The sequence below is a fragment of the Pinus tabuliformis genome, chromosome Q (genome assembly GCF_031772625.1).
Source record: "Pinus tabuliformis cultivar Carrire ecotype Pingquan chromosome Q, CPIR1, whole genome shotgun sequence".
Taxonomy (NCBI): domain Eukaryota; kingdom Viridiplantae; phylum Streptophyta; class Pinopsida; order Pinales; family Pinaceae; genus Pinus; species Pinus tabuliformis.
In genome coordinates, this window is record NC_142296.1 from 548,867,618 (window position 1) to 548,874,772 (window position 7,155).

Genomic DNA, 7,155 nt, shown 5'->3' on the forward strand with positions numbered 1-7,155 from the left:
TCAATTAAACATTAAATTATACTTTTACATATATATGCTATTTTTATTGTGTATATAAACATTAAATATATATGAATGACGTTGTCTATAAGTGAAAATTTTTAAAAAGTTTTTAAATTTATTTTCTGATTTAATTTGTCTAGAATCTATTAAAATTTATTGGTATCATACAAATTTAACACATGAATCAACACAAATCAAAATTTCACCACAAAATTTTTCCCCACATATAACCAAAAAAATCTATCAAACACTCTAAAAAATCTCACATATAAATAACTCCCATAATTCAATATCATTCCTCATCAATTATCTATACACAAATATTATATATAATTTAAAAAATTCTATATTCTTTCGCTTATACCTATTTTATTTCTAAATTTAAATAAATTGAATAATTTAATATATATTAAAAATTATATATTGAAATTTTACCCCAGATATATTTTTTATTATTTATTAAATAGAAACTTCTAATCCTGTATTTAAAAAAACTACTGTGTTTATCTAAAGTTACGCATTGTCCCTGTGTTTAGTAACAGAACGCGAGAAACTTTGGAGGATCCAGTGTAGAGGAAACTTCCTTTATCTGGAAAAGGTCGACGAATCTGATTGGTCACCTCGCATGCACATATTTCCCGAGGAAGCGCCGTCGAAACTGACATCACCCAACCGCCGGCTTCAGGGACTTAGCACACGCGATAAACTTGGTTGGAAGGGTTGATTTTATTGATTATCGCAGGGTTGAGCGGGTCTGCGCGTCCTTTGACTCTGCAACTATACACGTATAACGCGGTCCCAGGACACGTTCCACACCTACACATGGATCCGCCAGGATCTTTACCAAATTCTTCACAGCGAATAACGAGGCTATTCGACCCACAATGCGTACACAAGCTGAATTCCTCAATGCCCTTTTTTCTTTTCGGTGTTCTGAACATAGTTTCAATATAAAGATTGAAAGGATCGATGTCGGACAATACTCATTTTGAAAAAGAGAAAAACAAGAAAATCAGAAAGCAATTGCTGCAAGATTGATTGAATTGTGTATATGATATTCTTTTTTATAAAATTGCAGGAGCTTAGGCAAATCTGTTAGAAAGCTGGATTCTTTATTGTCTGTTTCAGATTTGAATTTTCCAATGGATTCCCTTACCCATTTTTGGTCCTTAATGGGGATCATAGTAGTCTTTCGGAACTTGGTCCCTCCCCAGCTGCTGGAAATGTTGAGGAGATGGCTGGAATCATGGCAGGAGAGATGGAAAGCTTACAAGTTTTTCAGGATTCCTCAGCACTATGGCTCTGATGGGTTCCAGGAGAATGGATTGTATAATAAGGTTAGTACATATGTCAGTACCCTGGGAGGTGCTGTGGATACTCATTATGCTAATTTGTATAGTGCTAGGAATTCCAATGATATATTTGTTTCATTAGAGGCAGGTCAAAGTGTGGAGGACGTGTTCTTGGGTGCTAGGTTATGGTGGATACATGAGGTGAAGGAAAAGAATGGGGAGGGTGATGCAACCAAGAGTTTTATTTTGAAAATACACAAAAGGGACAAGGCTGGTGTCCTGAGACCTTATTTGGAGCATGTTCAGGCTGTTGCAGAGGAAGTTGATCACAGGAAGAAAGAGCTCAAGCTCTATACAAACAGCCAGAAATTTGGGAGGCAGAAATGGACTTCTATGGCTTACAAGCAACCTGATTGGACTTCTGTGGCTTTCAAGCATCCTGCAACTTTCGATACCATTGCAATGGAAGCAGACCTGAAGAATAAGATTAAGATGGATCTTGATGCTTTTGTTCGCGGCAAGAATTACTATCACCGATTGGGCCGTGCTTGGAAGCGCGGTTATTTGCTCTATGGGCCTCCTGGTACAGGGAAATCCAGCATGATTGCAGCCATGGCTAATTACTTGCATTACAATATCTATGACCTGGAATTGACCAAGGTGAATGATAATTCGGAGCTGAGGATGCTTTTGATGCAGACAAGCAATAAATCTATTATTGTAATTGAGGATATTGATTGTTCTTTGGATCTGTCGAGGCACAGCTGTGTGAGCGATGAAGACGAGAGACAGAAGGGAAATGATGATGATGATTGTGATGGACATGAGAGTGGCAGAGTTACACTATCTGGGATGTTGAATTTTATTGATGGGCTTTGGTCAAGCTGTGGCGAGGAGAAAATTATAGTGTTTACTACAAATAATAAAAATAGATTGGATCCCGGTCTTTTGAGGCCTGGGAGAATGGACATGCATATTTACTTTCCTCACTGCAACTTTTCTGCTTTCAAAATCTTGGCAAATAATTATTTGGGTATCAAAGATCATAAGCTTTTCCCTCATGTTGAAGAGGCTTTTCAGGCAGGGGGTTATATGACGCCGGCAGAGGTAGGAGAAATTCTGCTAGTGAATAAAAATTCTCCAAGCCGTGCGATGAAGGCTCTGATAAGTGCTCTGCAATCGAGTAGTAGGCGAGCAGGGAATAGTGTTGTGCCAGAGTGGCCAACAGAAAATGGGAACCGAGAAATCGAAAGAAATATCAGGCACGAAATGTTTCTTAATAAAGGAAGCAAGAAGGTAGGATCTGATGAAACAATTTTGAAGGGCAGGTTAGAACAATCACATGATGATAGAATGTTATCTTTAGGCCAAAGCAACTCCTTTGTGGACTTGAAGAAACTGCATAACCTATTCAGAATGAAAAATAAAAGTAAAACTAGGTTTGAGTTGACTCCGGCAACTCCGGCAACTCCAGAAACTCCAGTAAATAGGGATTTGTGAAGTTGTATCAGCCTCCATTGCCATGGCGTTTGAAGAACTCTTCAAGGAAAAACTGTGTAAGCAGAAAATTTTGATCACCAGCTTGAGTGTGAAGACTTAGGGTTTACTCCACAATCTGATCAGTGGCTTGCAGAAGAAGACAAGCTCGAAGGAGATCACTTGGTACCTTGAGAGGATTTGATTGGATGGCATCGTTTGTTTTTACCTTGTCTCATGGTTTTCTAAGCTACCGGGGTATGCTGCTTGTGTTTTAAGAGGACAGGCGTCTCTGGCCTTCCTACTCCTGTCAATTATCATTCAGAAAATTCATTGTCATTGCTTTCTTGGCATATGCCTACATAATAAATATCTAAATGAGGTATTATCTGTTGTAATCCAATTCCATGTTTTGTTATGCTCAGTGATATCAAAGCTTTAGAGATAAATGCGGGATTTCCTTCAATTGTTGGATTACATGTTTAGCTTTGTTTGCCGTCTCTTCACTTATTTATTCACCTGGTATTCCAATCTTAGAAGCCATAGTTATGGAGTTTTTATTTGTTTCTTTCAATTGAAAGATTTTGATTTTTTATTATCTCAATTTAAAGATGAAACCGGTAAACTTTGGAGTTACTTTTCTAAGATACTTGAGCTAGTTTAACCGCCTGAATTTTCAGTTTAACAATTGATGTCCTACCAACATCAACTCTAGTTTGCTTTCTCAGTAAATCTAGTCTATGTTTTCTTCACGGAGAAATGTCTATTATTTCTTTTTAGAATAGGTAGTTGAAATGTCTGCTTATAACAAAAAGAATCATTGTGTTATTGAGCATCCATAATGATTGTTTTTCCTCTTTTATTGCAATTCCCTTCAAAATGCAGCCAGGGTTATTCTTATCTTATTGGTATGTGCATTTGTTGATTGTTTCCCAGATGTATGGTGAACAGTATGAATATAATGCTTCTGTTTGTTCTCGGTAAAGAATAACGAATTTACATCAGGCATAGCCAAATGGGTCTCCTATCTTTCCTTTATGCAGTATCAAAATAATGCCACAATGCATGCCTTGATCTATGGATACCCCTATCCATTATCAAATATTCATTAGAAGCTCCACACATGAATCTGATGCAATATTTACTTTAAAGCTTCAGTTTCACTCGTACAACTTTCATCATATGCAGGAAATGCCTCAGGAAGAGTAAAATCCATGTTTTGATGATTAGGGTTTACTATGAAGGTTGTGTTGATTTGAAATATAATGAACAGTGCAATTGCATGTTCTGGCTGTTCTAATACTCTAGTCAATTGCTTCTGAGCAAATTTGCTTTTATAATAATTTAATTTCCATCTGGTGTGTCGCCAGAACAAGAGGCATCCTTGTCATCTCTCTGGCTTGTTCAAAGTGTCCATATTCTTAACGTTTGCATCGATAAAAGTCATTCTTTGCATTTTCATTGGTTGATCTTACATTACACATATCTAAGAGCAGATAACTTGAGATGAATTCTATGTAATTTTTTGGGTGACTTACTCGACATGTTTCCTCAATGTATCTTAAGATGAATATCATTACCATAATTGTCATGCCACCATAGCCAAAAACTATGGTAAGTGTCATCTTTTGTATTAAGAACAGATAACTTGAGATCAATTCTATGACACCATAGCCAAAAGTTATGGTAAGTGTCATCTTTTGTATTGTCCATGAATAACATTAGCCTATTTGATTATACCTTTCTTGGGCCAAAAGTGTTAATTGTTCATGATTTGTAATATAAGGGCCAGTGCAATTATATGTCCTAGCTTGTTGCAGCAATTAGAGGTGGCCCGATGTTTGTGTAATTGCATTTTTTTGAAGGGTACATAAAGTTTGTAAATATGTACAATTGTCATCTTTGGTCAAGATGGCAAGCTGTTCAATCACTTGCTATATCTCCCGAGTTCCATCATTACAAGTCTAAAATTTATTGGAGGGCAGTTGTCAAAAGTTGAAGCTATGTCAAATGCTGTAAAATTCTGATATGTTGGCTGCCTAAAAAGGAGAAAGAATACTTGGTAGTATGGTACCTGCAGTGTAAGATTTGGTAACAATTGGGAGGTAGTAGTAGAAAGCTGCCTGGCAGATAAGAAGGAGCTAAAGATCCACATACATGAATGCTATATAAGGGGCAAGTGGAAAATAAGCACCAGGAGAAAGTGATAATACTACATAGTTAACTTCAATCTGGAAGGGAGAACCAAAATTGCAGGACTACTTGACATTGAACATCAATGGAGAGGAGGAGGTTTTGGCTCAAATGAACTAGCTCACTTAAGTTAAGGTGTCAAACAGAAGATGGAAAGAACCAAAGGAAGAACAGGAAAGCAGGTGTCAGGAATTTATTCAAATGTTATTGTTAAAAAGACATGGACTTGATTTGAATTCTTCCTATATATGCTTCTTCCTTTATATGATATATAGAGACTTTTAATCCAGAGACAGGTAATGGAGAATAGATTTTCTCATTATATTTCCTAGCTAGAGTCCTTGACTAAAGTTAGCTATCAGCACTCTTTGTGCTGTCACGGACTGATCTTTTCAATCTCGATGAATGGCTTAGTGTTGCTCTTTAATTCATGGATGTGGTGATGGAATGCATATTCTCTTTACAATACTTTCCATTAAATGTCATGCATATTCTCTAACAGAACTTGACATTCTTTCTCTTCTCTGTTCAACACCAAGATGTGGCTAGATATTTACCTCTGTGGTATACATTCAATGTTTATCTGTCAGCTTTTAGTATTTATTTAGGAATTGCCTTTACACTCCTACATTGTACTTACACAGGATGTACCTTTTAATTCCATTGACTTAATTTGGTGGTCATTTGTTGGACATAATAAATTTTTCTTATCTATGAGACACATTTACATTTGTGTTATCTTTTATCACTAGATGCTGTAAATAATAAATATTCATTTATTGTCTTAGCTTAATGGTTTGGGATATATTGATGATCTTTTCATATTGGCCTTTATACTTGATTCATGGCTTTGATACAACAATCTCTGCACAGTGCAAGCACTCCTTAAATAGCCCTCATTTTGGGGGCATTCTGAATTTTATTTGCACCTTTCACTGACCTGTAGCATTATGGCTGAGATTGAATTATTTTTTTCTATGGACAAAGCAATTGGAAATTCAATTTGTAGGACAGTGATGGGGATGGACTGTGCCTCCACGTTAGTCATGTAGTATCTGAGGATTGTTTGGTGTCAAATCTATAGCACTAACATCACCAGTCATGCATAGTATGGACTCTCCAAGGCTCTATCATTGGAGGCATTACTATATTTCCTGTAGCAGGTGATGCCAAGCATGTTGCATTAAGTTTGTGCTAATAACCTTAAGACCATGATACTCCAATAAGATTTCAGGTCCACTTTTAGGTACCCAAAGTCCAAAGAATATGTCGACCCCTGCAATGTGAGCCTGAAGGCAGTACAAATCTCACCTAGCTCTTGTCCTGGGAAAGTTCTTTAGCATGATTATGGTAGTTTATCCAATAGACAGTGTAATATATGCATTAAATCACTTGGAGCACTCACTTCTTTCTTGCTACATGTGTCTAATGACCATATGGAGTACTTTTTAGTTAGAAAGTACACTTTGGAACAAAGTCAACTTATTTTTTACTTTAGTTTAGCTTAAACTTTTAATTAGTCTCTAATACAAAATATGATGTACTCATCTAAAAGACGTGTTTTCAAAAGTGAAGCTAATGCTATTTGAATCGTTTCTCTCATTTTGCTGGTGTAAACTTTGTGTTACTGTTGATGAATTTTTACTAACGTAGTCCCAGAGTCAATGTAAGAGTGGGCATTTAGGACAAGGTGAAGATCGTAGAAGCAAGATTCAAGGACTATGGTAGGTGAAGATCGTAGAAGCAAGATTCAAGGACTATGGTAGCATGTCAACATGGGATCGTGTCCAAGGGATTGATTGGCACATGAACGGTGGAAGGGGAGTCAAAGAAGACTAAGAGGAATCAACCATATCCAAAGTTAGCTCAATTTGTGTTTATTTAATATTTGAGAGATGTAAATTGTTAACATGGCCTAAATTAGGAATTAAGGTGAATAAGTAAACAAAAATAATCAGAGCAGGCTCCATGGAGAAGGTGGCTCGTAGGAAGATTAAAACAGGTACACAATAGGTAGCCTGTAATAAAAACCGAAAATTTGAGTGCAAAAGTTGTCACCTGCAGGCATAGAAATCGAGAAAGGTAACATTGTTTTTATTTTCTGGTATAGAGAAATTAAAAACAATCTGTGGCACATAATTTTTGGTGGTGGAAAAACTTGGAGTTATTAAATTCTAAGTTGAAGTTTTAT

General features: G+C 36.5%; 1 pseudogene across 1 annotated transcript; it reads left to right on the plus strand.

Annotated features, from left to right (window-relative positions):
• Positions 1 to 647: 647 nt before the first annotated feature.
• Positions 648 to 3,174, plus strand: LOC149220624 (AAA-ATPase At2g46620 pseudogene; annotated as a pseudogene). Its single transcript, XR_016249294.1, has 2 exons — positions 648 to 891; positions 1,082 to 3,174. The product of XR_016249294.1 is annotated as an AAA-ATPase At2g46620 pseudogene (transcript).
• Positions 3,175 to 7,155: the final 3,981 nt, after the last annotated feature.